This window comes from Oncorhynchus mykiss, chromosome 6 (assembly GCF_057628025.1).
Source record: "Oncorhynchus mykiss isolate SJ-2025 chromosome 6, ASM5762802v1, whole genome shotgun sequence".
Classification (NCBI taxonomy): Eukaryota; Metazoa; Chordata; class Actinopteri; order Salmoniformes; family Salmonidae; genus Oncorhynchus; species Oncorhynchus mykiss.
In genome coordinates this window covers 59,615,173-59,628,463 of record NC_143027.1, presented here as the reverse complement: position 1 = coordinate 59,628,463, position 13,291 = coordinate 59,615,173, and the positions used below count along the sequence as shown (strand labels likewise).

At 43.5% G+C, this 13,291-nt stretch overlaps 1 long non-coding RNA gene across 1 annotated transcript; it reads left to right on the top strand.

Annotated features, from left to right (window-relative positions):
• Nucleotides 1-690: 690 nt before the first annotated feature.
• Nucleotides 691-12,867, top strand: LOC149982940 (uncharacterized). Its single transcript, XR_016496783.1, has 3 exons — nt 691-1,145; nt 2,207-2,473; nt 12,493-12,867. It is a non-coding gene; the product is annotated as an uncharacterized LOC149982940 (long non-coding RNA).
• Nucleotides 12,868-13,291: the final 424 nt, after the last annotated feature.

Here is a 13,291-nt window from a genome sequence, read left to right as displayed (position 1 = left end):
ATCTTAAAAGAAAAATGTATGTGTGGAGATCTCAGTTCATATCTTGAGCATTGATGATAGGACTTCTTTTATAAATAGTAATTGCTTATTTAACTTTTTTGGGGGATATGTTTTGCCAGTTCTGCTCATGTGATCATATCATAGTGACAACTAGGGGCCCCCCGACCCCTGATCTTTTTTTTATATATATATTTTTTACCCCATTTACTCCCGAAATGGTAGTTACAGTCTTGCCCCATCGCTGCAACTCCTGTATCGATTCAGGAGTGGCGAAGGTCGAGAGCCGTGCGTCCTCTTGACACACGGCCCCGCCAAGCCGCACTGCTTCTTGACATGGTGCCGCTGCTTCTTGACATGGTGCCGCTGCTTCTTGACATGGTGCCGCTGCTTCTTGACATGGTGCCGCTGCTTCTTGACATGGTGCCGCTGCTTCTTGACATGGTGCCGCTGCTTCTTGACATGGTGCCGCTGCTTCTTGACATGGTGCCGCTGCTTCTTGACATGGTGCCACTTAACCCGGAAGCCAGCCGCACCAATGTGTTGGAGGAAACACTGTACACCTGGCGACCAAGTCAGCGTGCACTGCGCCCGGCCTGCCACAGGAGTCACTGGCCCAATTGTGTGTCGCATCATGGTACTGCATCTCCCGGTCGCGGCCGGCTGTGACACAGCCCGGAATTGAACCATGATCTGTAGTGATTGCGATGCGCCACTCGGGAGTCCCCCAAACTCCTGATCTCTGGCATACCCTGTGTCTCTTAGTTACAGTTATAACAAGGCAACAGGGTAGAATACTTTTCCACTAGTGTGAATGAGAGAGAAGCAGATTGAGAGAGACAAATATCGTAGGAAATAACATGAGGCAGTGTCAAATGTTTCTAAAGACAAGTATTCAAGGTATTCAGCCTTTAAACATCACCTATGCAAATCAATTAGGATTTACAATGGGGAATGTGTGTTTCATTCTATCTCCGTTCTTTGTGTTGTTTTTGTTGCATTGTGTGTGGCCTGAAAAAAGAAAAAAAAAACTCCAAATCAATCAATGTTCACCTGATAGTCTATTGTTCTGTCTCTCTTTTAATGTGTCATTATTATTTATCTACAGAATGCGCTCCAGCTCAAGCTGAATCTACAGTAAAGGAGAGGTACGTATCAAACAAATACAGCACACGGAAATGTTTTATTCATATGGCTCGTATAATAGGTTTATTTGTGTAGTTACCTCGAAATTAGGATCTCAGAGGAAAAGGGGAGTGTCATAAGGGTAATGGCCTTACATTTGAACGTCGGAGTATCTCTTTTCATTTATCAACTGTATTTATCTAAGAAGGCTGACAGAGGTGAAAAACTATTGTTTTAGCCTCTTATTCCTCACAAAGTAGGCCCAAAACGAGTACTTAGACACCTTTAAATGGCGTTCCAAATTAATTATCCTGTCCAGGTAACTGAAAACACCAGTCCTGCCAGCCCTGCCAAACAACAGAAATAAAGAACACAAATTAGGTTATATCAGATTCCCACCACTCGTCAGACACATATGTTTGCTTGCATTGTCTTCTCTGTGCTCTGGGGTGTTACATTTGCTTGGTTGGGAAAAACAATCTGATTTGAAAAAAACAATATGACAAATTCACCCCCCCCCCCCCTTACCCCCCTTTTAATTTACAATGCAAAGTATAAAAATAAACAGTGAGGACTCAATTTACCGCGGTTTTCAGGCGGAACCCCTAATCCCCTCCCCTCCTCGTCTTCTGCTCGGGGACCTGGATTTTCCACTGGGAGGCTGTGGCCCCTTCTTGGGAGAGATAGGTGGGCAGAGTGGAGGGCCATTTCACACAACACACAGCACCCCCGGGCCCCAAGCAGCCCTGCTCTGATACAGCGCAGGCAGCACAATAATCACACAAACAAGCAGGAAACTCTGGTGCACGCTTATGTGTTGAGAAAAAACTTCAACACAAACAGAGTAGGTTAGACACGGATCTCCATGCAGAAACAGGACTTAGAGAACAAAGGGCGACATGAATAGGTGAGAAACAAACTGGGATGTGGTTGCTACTGTGCCTCAAAGCCATTCTGAGGCTTAAACCCTCTCATCACCATCACTCTCTCCACAAGGGTTTCAGCTGTTCTTATTGTATGACCAATGAAATGGAGACACATAGTCAATGTACCATATATATTTTCCCTCTGTCTTCCTCTGTAGGTCTACCTTTCTCCACTTTCAAGAGCACAATAGTATTACAATGGAAGACAACTGACGGCTGTTTACCTTGATGCTCAGCAGTGTTTTTGTTTTCCAAGTTAACCACGCAAAGTGGCGTCCTGATGTGAGTGAGCACACCAGACCTGTCTGATTCCTGGAACCCCTACCAGCTCCAAAACAAGCCTCCCTCCCTCCCCAGGAGCCTGCCGTCCACCCAGTGGGAGGCTATATACCTGCTGAACAGCCCCGCGCAGCAGGGGGCCCAGGGTATGATGAGGCGCCCCCCCCCCCCCCCCACATCACCACCCCCCCACTTCACACCAAGCTAGTCTGACAGACTTTTGGAAGGGAGGAGGTGACGGGGGAGAGAGATCGTTAGATAAACAGAGAGAGCGAGAGGGGGATTGAGACAAGGGGATGACGGAGTGAGATGGATAAAGAGAGACTATACATTTAGAATGTGTTGCTGAACAATGCTACTTTGTTACACAGAGCTCTGTTAGAGAGGGACAGCCTTGGAGGTGAAGATATACCTTGGTCACTTTGTAATATGATGTTAGGAAAACAAAGCATCGTTGCTGCAATACCCCAGTTTAAGCACTAACGCAAAAACGTTGTGTGTTTGCAGCCTGATTACAGTGCCCTGTCTTCTAGGGGGGATTTTCAAATTGACATTTCAAGAACAAACACAAAGCTCAATTGGGTGGCATATTTGTCCATTGTTCTTTTTAAGATAAAACTTCTGTTCGTGTGGATGTTAAGTCTTCCCGGGTAGCTTTTGTGCGTGCATGTGTGTGTGTGCTGCCTGTGTGTGTCTACAAGCCCCATTCCGATAGACCTCAGTCCAACTTTTCTGGTGGCCCATGGCCACAACCAGAGCTCTAATAGTGCATGGGAGTCATACATGCAGCAGTGTGGCGCCCCCTTATCTGACGAGACAGCACGGTAAGCTCGGATTAGCATCTATGTCTGGGAAAGTGGACTTCTGCGTAGGACAATGGTGAGAGGAGGGCCCAGGCAGGATGGGAGATATGGGGATGGACAGCGATGGAGCGATGTCAGAAAGCCAATAGATTTGATAGAGAGATTTCATTCCGTCTTCTGTTGTTGTGTTTGCCCTTTCTCCTCCTTTTCTTTGAGTTGTTTAGTCTTTTGGCCGCGGTGACAAGTTGCATGACGGCAATATGTTGCCTACTTGGAAGAGGACCTTTTTGGTGGTCTGTCATGTGGACGACACATCAAACCGCTGAAACTTCACACTCATGGAGAGGGCTAAGTGGCCCTGTTTTTGAAGTCTTTCTTTGAAATAAGCGAGGCAATCCCCTTGGCCCAGGGATCATATTCTATTTACATTCCCCTTGCCAACGACAGAGGCGACGCTGGCCAAATTCACAAAAGAAGATCCACATTGGAAAATCCGGCTAATCCCTGATTGAAAGTTCATGTGTTGGCTTCGATGTATAAACTCTGGCAGATTTTCCCAGGAAAGAAGATTTTTTTTATTTTTTTATTTTAAAACTGGATTCTTTTGGTGACAAGGAAGCCACCCTTCCAGGCACACAGTACGTAGTCAATGTCAGTGTTCAATGCCCATGTAAAAAATGTTTTAAAGAGAAGCCTTTCAACCTTTTCAAAGGCAGAAGATGTGTCTCTTACCCCTAGTAGAAGAGAGGTAACGTCTTGCAGTAGGTAACACAGTAGTCCAGCTCAACGAGGCCGTCAGGAGGTCATTGACTGTCCAGGACTGCTTGTCCACCTCCTGACTTGTTATATTTCTTTCTCTCTGTGTTCCTCTCTCTCTTTCTCTCTGTCTCTCTCTCTCTCTCTTTCCCTCTGTTCCAGGGGTGGTGGCTATGGCTAGAGTGTCTGCACAGATGGCTGGCCAGCTTGCCTTTAGGGGAAGGCTCCACAGTTTAAACTTCTTGATTTTTCTTTTCTGTTCTTCGGCAAAACTTTGGCCCTGCAACTTTTGATGCCGCCTGGCGCGGCTTTATCTCGGCGTACATGTGAGGGATAGCGGGGTCCTCCGAGGAGCTGTGGTTGGAAGCTAAAATGCCCGGGCTCTATGGCTCTGTGTACTGCTGCATCAATGAGGCCATCAGTGAAACACATACAGTAGCCGACTCGACCAGCTCTCAGAACCGTGGGTCACTGGGGTGTTGTATGGACTTGAAGGAGGAGATATTTGGGACTATAACTTCCCTCCCTCCCGTCCCCTTCTCTAAAGCACTGACTTACTGGTACAATGGGAGGGAAGTCTCCCATTCTGAGGGGTTGGATTGATGGACACATTGATTGCTCTATGCTGCTTTAGAGAAGTTAGAGCCAGGATCTAATGCTTTGTCGGATTGTCAGAAACAGCAGCGTTTTGACAGTCCACATCATACAAATGTACTTGAAAACTTGAAATGGACATCATTTCATTTCACAATCAACATTTTGTTCCATGCTTATTATAGTGCTAAATTGAGGCTAATTTAATTCAAGAAGAAAGCGGGGTTAACAGAGATACAGTAGTATCGATGTCTTCTATGGTGTTTTACCCCGTGACTGTGCTATATTACCACTCCACATACCATGCTCTGGAACTGAGACATCCTCAATAGCGATCCTTAATGGCTCGTTGTACTTAAAGCCACTCACTAGACAAGTGCCACGGTCAACCATGGCCCTCTTGTGTAACAGATCAGTCAAGCAACTTGACCTGTGTCAAGTGAACACTGATACTGCTAGCTCTGCTTTTAGTGTCCTTTCAGACCATAGTTAGTGCTAACTCTCATCTGGAATGAAAGGTAGTCTCAAAGAAACATAGACATGTTCTCTATGGCTGTTCTCTGTACCTCCTGAGCTATGGAGACAAGGACATTTTCCTGGATAGGTACTGTAGATTCAAATAATCCTTCACTATGTGTTCTTGATTTTACATTTCATCACCTGTACGTGTGCTGTGCACTAGCAAGTGTGTAATTCAATCTAAGGCTACTGTAATCTCTCTGTAAAGAAGACATAAGTCGACATGGCTCTGTGTGCCTGGTTTTTGTAAAAGGACCGGAGGGTCATTATATTGGCTTGGATGGTTGTGGGTTTTAAATGTTTTGCCATAGTTTTATTGTGGTGGTTGTCTTGTAGAGGATGACTATATGGGAATTACATTCACCTTCACCTCTGACACACACTAGCAATTACTCATAAAATTCTAATTATACAGAGAGATTATAACATGTTTTAAATATGATTGGAATATTTAATACACTTAGGAAGTTGTATGTGCCAGCACAGGACATATTTTTATCGCATCATAATTAAGCTGAGAACGGATTTATCGTCAACGTGCTTCAAGCATAACCTATTTCTAATTTTCAGGAAACAGCTGTGAATAGTTTATATTAAACTCATATTATGGTTATTTTATGTGGCCTTTTCTGTCTGTTTCTCAGACATCTCCAAGTAGTGGAAACAGACCCACCTCTGAGGGAGTCAAGCACCCTTTTCAAGTGTCATAGTCAGAGTTGAAAAGGATTTCAGACTTTTGTCACAGAAATCAATTGAGAACGCGTACAAAATCGGGAGCAAATTGGGCATCTGCGATAAGGCAAGATGTCCTTTCTCTCCCTAACGAAGAGCAGTGAAGCACGAGGTGTCCCAGGGTAAATAATAGAGGCATCTCTATCTTTCTTTCTCTTGCTCTCTCTCTCTCTTTTTTCCTTCCTCTCTTTTGCATTCTCTCTTCCTGTTCATCTCTCTCTCTCTCTCTCTCTCTCTCTCTCTCTCTCTCTCTCTCTCTCTCTCTCTCTCTCTCTGTACCTGTGTCTCTGTCCCTGTGCAATGTCACAGCACTGAGAAACCTGAAAGGCAATCTTATTTGCCTGTGTGTTGAGCCTAAGAGGGAGTGTACGTTTTCTGTGAGGGCACATAGAGGGTGTGGGAGTGATTGCCCTTACAGAATATAGAACAATATGAGCATGCAGTCAGTCACTCCGTCTCCCTGGCTGGGCTCAGAGGTATTTTTGCAGGTGCTGTAGAAAAGGACCCTTCTGCAGCAATGTGTCTTGTCTTGGATGGATCCTGACAAAGCCTCGTCTTTGGGTGCCAGATGGACCCATGCATTCCCCATACTCTTGCGCAGCTAAGACCTAGGCTTTTCTCCCCTTTTTTTTCTACAAAAGAAAAGCGCTTTGGCTGAAAGAAAACCACAGCTGAATTTTATGGTGCCGCTTCTTTTGCCAAGCTGATTTTACAATTCAAAGGACGAAGTGCACGGAAATGCTGTTTCGGCTGCATGGTCGATACGCTTTTGATGCAAGTTTGAATTGGCAGATATATCTGCCACACTAATATTTCTCTACTCCGTGGGAAATCTTGATGAAATCCAGAACAGCACAGAAATGCTAAAACACAGCTCAGAGTGTTGTAAGAGCAGATCTTCTTCCGTCTAATTCCTATCAGGCCTAAATAGGGTGACAGCGTTTGTCAGCGCAAACGTGATCCCGCTGTGTTTCCGACTTATCACAAGTCTGTGCAGTGTAATAAACAGACACACAAACACTCTCAGAGACACAAGCACACACAGGCGTTGCCATAAACTGACGGTCAAAACCAGCCATTTTTATACCAGCCAACCCAAAGCCTTTATTGCTCTCCTCTCTACCTTTACAGTGTGTACAGGCAGTATGCCTTAGAGGCAGACCGGATTAAACAGATCCCTCGACAGGTACTGCTCTAAGAGCATGGTTAGGTCTGGACTGCAACATATCCCAATTCCCATAGTCATGACCTTCACATTATCGTATGCGGTGCATTCAGAAAGTATTCAGACCCCTTGACTTTTTTTTGTACACATTTTCTTCCGTTACAGCCTTATTTTAAAATAGATTAAATCAAATAACATCCTCATCAATCTACACACAATACCCCATAATGACAAAGCAAAAAGCACATTTTTGCAAATGTATAAAAAATGAGGAACAGAAATACTTATTTACATAAGTATTCAGACCCTTTGCTATGTGACTCGAAATTGAGCATGCCTATATAAGGTCCCACAGTTGACAGTGGATGTCAGAGCGAAAACCAAGCCATGAGGTGGAAGAAATTGTCCGTAGAGCTCCGAGACAGGATTGTGTCAAGGCACAGATCTGGGGAAGGGTACCAAAAAATGTCTGAAGCATTGAAAGTCCCCAAGAACACAGTGGTTTCCATCATTCTTAAATGTAAGACCTTTGGAACCATCAAGACTCTTCCCAGAGATCGCCTCCTGGCCAAACTGAGCAATCGGGGGAGAAGGGCCTTGGTCAGGGAGGTGACCAAGAACCCAATGATCACTCTGACATAGATGAAAACTCCAGAGTGCTCAGGACCTCAGACTGGGGTGAAGGTTCACCTTCCAACAGGACAACGATCGTAAGCACACAGCCAAGACAACGCAGGAGTGACTTCAGGACAAGTTTCTGAATGTCCTTGAGTGGCCCAGCCAGAGCCCTGTCTTGAACCCGATCGAACATCTCTGGAGAGACCTGAAAATAGCTGCGCAGTGACGTTTCCCAGCCAACCTGACAGAGCTTGAGAGTATCTACAGAGAATAATTGGAGAAACTCCCCAAATACAGGTGTGCCAAGCTTGTAGCGCCATACACAAGAAGGCTCACGGCTGTAATCGCTGCCAAAGGTGCTTCAACAAGGTACTGAGTAAAGGGTCTGAATACTTATGTAAATGTTTTTTTTTTTGCTTTGTCATTATGGGCTATTGTTTGTAGATTGATGAGGGGAAAAAAACAATTGAATCCATTTTGGAGTAAGGCTGTAACGTAACAAAATATGGAAAAAGTCAAGAGGTCTGAATACTTTCCGAATGCACTGTATAATATGTTTTTGGAGGTCCCCTTCTCCCCAAAACATCCTTAAAAACATTTCAACAGCCCTCCGAGAGCCTGATGGCATCCCTTTGTATGAGGGTACATTTTAATGTAGGCCCTATGTCCTCTCAGACAGTATTGAAGTCATACCTGCCAGATTCAACCACTTCAAACGCATTCCCCTATCTCACTCCTGTATCTCCCACTCCCGCTCCCTTAACCCCAGCCCACTGCTAGTTTAGTTATGGATTTGATCAGCACAAGAATAATGTTTTAGAGAGCAAGAATGAATATTGACGTGTGTAAATGTTTCAGCTAAACAGCTTCCACATCGGTCATCCAACTGCCACATCCATCAAGGCAAACCCATTTTAGTGAGTTCCACAGCGACAGGTTATCAGACAGGCGTGGTCACTCAGGCCCAAAGTCACAGCGTCGTATCAGCAGGGTTATGAAGCACAGCCAAGGAGAGGGCCAAGCCGTCTCTGGGTTAATCTTCCGTTTTTTATATCTTAAACACCTTCGACTAAGCAGAGTCCCACAGTAGGCTACATTCTTTCAGTTAAAGAAAGAAAACGTTAAGTATTATTCTGAATACATAATTTGAGCTGTGTAACTCAGGCATAAAAGGTAGCTTAAATCACACTACCCATACAAACTCCCTCATTAATATTACAGGGACCCTTCTTTGAGTTCATTCCGTTTCTCAATTTGAGCGAGGAGAAACGGTTGCAAGAGTAAGGTATTATAAGGTGCGCAAATCACATTTTAGGGTTCAGCGTACAAAGGAACAGCTAAACTGCATGAACCTTTGTCCCGCCATGACTTCTTCAACATTCAATGTTAAACTAAGCTCTAATTTCCCTATATGCCTTCCTCCTGTTTCTAACCAACTAAAATACATGTGGTCTGAATGCTCCATATAGTTGTATTTAAAAAAATATATATATCTCTTTTTTTTTTACAAGTGCCACAGTGTCGTTTCATAATGCTTCAATTTTTAGTATTGCCTTGTCCTGCATGAAGAAGAAAAAACACCCATTTACATAGCTTTTATATGGGTCTTGTTATTAGCACTGTGTTTGAAAGGCTTTATATTGCCTGTACCTGGAATAAATGGTATTTATGAAATATTTTCTTTCTGGCTGGGTATTAAAAAAGATGATAGGCTAGTCAGTGAAAGTAAGAAACTGACTTCACATTTTGCCTGCTGGAAAAGCAAGTGAAGATGCCAAAGAGTCTGTGAACGTCCAGCAATGGAGGTCGTAAGTGTAGGGGATAACTGCTTCAATGCTACTGTGGTCAACCTGGCTATTTTTCACATACAACATACATCTGGAAGCAAGATTTCTCTGGATGGAGGTGCATCAGATATGACTTATGTGTGATGTGAGGTTGTTTAAACTAAGAAACGGAGAGAGGGGCGGCAAGAAATAGATGAGGAATGAGTGAGAGGAGAAGTCTTTTGTTTGGAAAATAAAGGCGATTTGTTGCTAAAGTGGAGCAATACTTTTGGCCAGAGAGAGATGGAGAGACTCATGCAGGGGCATAGGTCAAATGACCTGTGTGTGTTTTGGTCTTAATGTTAATTGAATTAAACTAATGGGTTTAGAAGTATGCTGTGTTTCCTGGTGCTATTCAGGCCTATGCTTTTTTCTCTTCACATGGGGGAGGTAGTCTGCCACAGTTAACAAATGTAAAAGTATCAGTTTTATTGATACGTGTGTGTGTGTGTGTGTGTGTGTGTGTGTGTGTGTGTGTGTGTGTGTGTGTGTGTGTGTGTGTGTGTGTGTGTGTGTGCAAAAATTAATCAAAGCGGGGGCGATGATGAACCGTTTCTGTAGAATTCTGTCAAAGGTTAAGAGCTAGTTATTTTTAAGAATGACATGAATCTCGGAGAGACAGTGATTGCCTAAATGACCACTGTAATTACCAATTACTTCTTGAAGCAGAGAATATATTCACGGCATGTAGCCCGCTAAATACAGACAGGCATTAGCCCATTTACGTACTAATGCACATCATTTAGATCCTGAAAAGGGCAGATGGGAACACAATGGAAGATATAATAGATACCGTCTAATATCATTCCAAAAAGAATATTGGATTCATTGGAGATGAATATTACTTTGTGTCAGGTTGTTTTTCCATAAAAAGTTCCAAATATATTTCATCTCTCTCTCTCTCTCCTTTCTCCTTTTTACTGTTGTGTGTGTTACTGGCCATGATCCTTGTCTCTGCATTAAAAGACAATGAATATTAGACAAACTTCACAAAACTATTGTTGAAGTCGGAAGCCCTCACACTAGTTACCGCATGTTGTTTAGTCTGTGGCATACAGCTAAGCAGTTCCAACTTCTGTGCCGGAAAACAAGACTACAAATCAGAGAGAATCCGTTGTAGTATCAAGACTCGTTTCGTTTTCTCCTTGTCAACCAACCACACTCCAAACCATTGAAGACAGAACGAGGAAAGTCGAGACAGAAGCAGAGGGGGGAAAAGTTGATGACAAGCCTTGTCTGGCGAAAGGATTTTTACTAAATTAGACATAAACTGCAAAGCTCTGCATCTTCACAGGAACTTGTAAAATCCCATAAATAAGTGAGACTAAATGACAAAGACGGAGTGCATAAACAAAAGTGGTGTACAAGAGAGAGAGAGTGGGATGTTTTTGGGGGTTGGGATAATGAGTTGTATTTTTGCGTCTTCTCTCAACCCCCTTCTCTCTCTTTTAGACACTGTTCCCTTTCTCTCAACCTCATACTCCTCCTCTTCCTCCTCCTCCTCTCCTGTTCCCTCTCTCCATGTCACCTCCAGTGTCAGTCTTGTGAGACGCTCCCTTGGCAGGATAATAGGGACACATATTTGCTCTCGATGTAATCTCGTCTTCCCTCCATCTGATAAATACTTTGAGTGGAAGCTGATTATTGTAGTTGGCTGTGCGTTTCAAAGGGAAGGTGGTGAATGGGGGGGGGGGGGGGGGTGTTTTCTATCCAAACTTTGAACGGGTGACATCATCTCCCCCTTTGCAAAGTCATGTCCGGCGCTGCCCGCTTCCCGCTTGAAAGGGGATTAGCTTATTCCATGTGGAGTTTTCTTGAACGAGCGTTTGGCACTACACAGAAAGCAAATCCATAGGGGCGAGAGATTCACATTGTAATGGTAGTAATAGCTTGGGGGGGGGGGGGGGGAACACTTGCTTACAGCCGTTGAAAAGCCGCCCTATGTCCCACACCCCTTCATCCATTGCCCAATTACAGAATGTTGTAGGATTGAAATGAATCAGGATATTTTTAAGTAGAGGAAACAAAGTGACTGTGTGATGTTGACTGTTTATTTCTTCCAAAATGTCCCTGTCATCTCTTGCCAAAGCAGTTTAGCAGCACCATTGTCACTCCTCACTTTGCCACTGGCTCCACTGTGACATCTTTCTGCTTAAAACAATACCTGCCGTTTTACAACAGAAGCACTTTTTTCAGCTGTCTTGGCGTCATCACTTTATCTTTTTTTTTGTGTACTGAGCCTTTTTTCATGTGATGTTGGCACTTTTCTTTAATAGTTAATGTTGCAGTGAAATGAGGTGACTTACTTCTAAAACATCCCAAAGGGGGATTGTTCTCTCATTGTGACCCTGATTTAGGAAAGGTTGAAACCCTTCTCAGATGAATGGAGTCATTTGATAATGGAGGTCAAAAGTGACTTTCAACCTGAAAAAGAGACGAGCACGAGGACAATCATGCCAAGAAGAACAACCAAAGAAGAAAGCAACATTCTTCAGTAGCAGTATGGCTATGAAGGCATGGCATTTGAATGACACATTGATGGCCACAACGCGTGTGTCGAATGCCAAGAGTCCAGAAGATGGAACCAGTCTGGTTTTTGAGCAGGCCAAACGCTTAGCGGGGAGTCCACAAACTGTTTAGAGATGACATTTTGTGTGTCTCCAGGAGGTAAGTAAACAGGGATAGGCAGACATTCAAACCCACCCTAAACCCCCAATCTCCATCGATCACATTTAATTGTTTTTCCATTGGTGATGTTGAAGATAACATACATCTTCCCTTTACACTATAACTGGCGTTGTGAGAACAGACCCTGTCTTCTCTTTGACTCGGGCAGTAGGGCTAGAAAATTGCTGATGTACTGTATTGTTCTTAGTCTGATGGGTTTAGAGTTCATTGAATGGGACCAGGTTCTTGTTAAATCACAGAGACTGATTGCTTTTATGTTCTACTGCACTGACTTTTCTATTTCAGCCTAAATAAATAAATAACCTGGCAATGCGAAGGGTATGAGAGGGTGAACTCAACACGATTCCAATGAAGTCGACAGAATATTAGAACATGTGCATTGTTTTACCATGAAACATATAATTAAAATCAAACAAATGGATCTTCGCTTTTTTGTAATCTCACAACACTGTACCTGTCCCCAGACTATCCAACTCCAGGGCGGATGATGGAGGGAAAAGAGAAGAAAATACAGCGAAGGACATTCCATACCCCAATAGGCTTGATGGGCGAAGGTGCCATTTACAAAGCTAATGGAATAGAAACATTATATTGTAATTCCATTGACTTGACTCATATTGCAATTTGCAAAGTTGGATCACTCTGGTCAACATCAAAACAAAACTGTAGCGCGACTGGGTACCTACCAGCTTCAATGACTTCCTCTGTGATATGTTCATATGAAATGATGCCGCATGCCATGAAAGCAATAATGGCTTAACAAGAATTCATTGTTTTATGCTGTTGCTCACCATGTGTCATTGACTTTAATGCCTTATAAATACCGTTGGTATACTAAATTGCTCTGATATTGTCACGTTTTATAATCTCTATGGTAAAATTGTGGTGCTTTTATAGAGGAAAATATGAAAAAGGCTCACTCGGGTTTGTAGTTGTACGATGACGAGTCTTGCTCGTTTCACTCGGGGCACTTTGTGTTGATAGCTTACTGTGCAGACGAGAGGCGTGTGGTGCTTGAAATAATTGTCCTTTTCGTAGTAAGAAAGGCCATATCAATTAATAATAAATAGCCTCCTTAGTTATTATGACACTGCACAGTGGTTGGTCAGCCATTAAACGTGGTTTTCCCCTATCCCTATCCCTATCCCTTTTTTCACCTTTTGCAGAATGGCTGAGGGTATTTGCGCCCGTAATAGAAGCATTTCGTATCAGCTACTTTAGCCTATGCACTTATTCATGAGTTGTTGCGGAACATACGTGTGT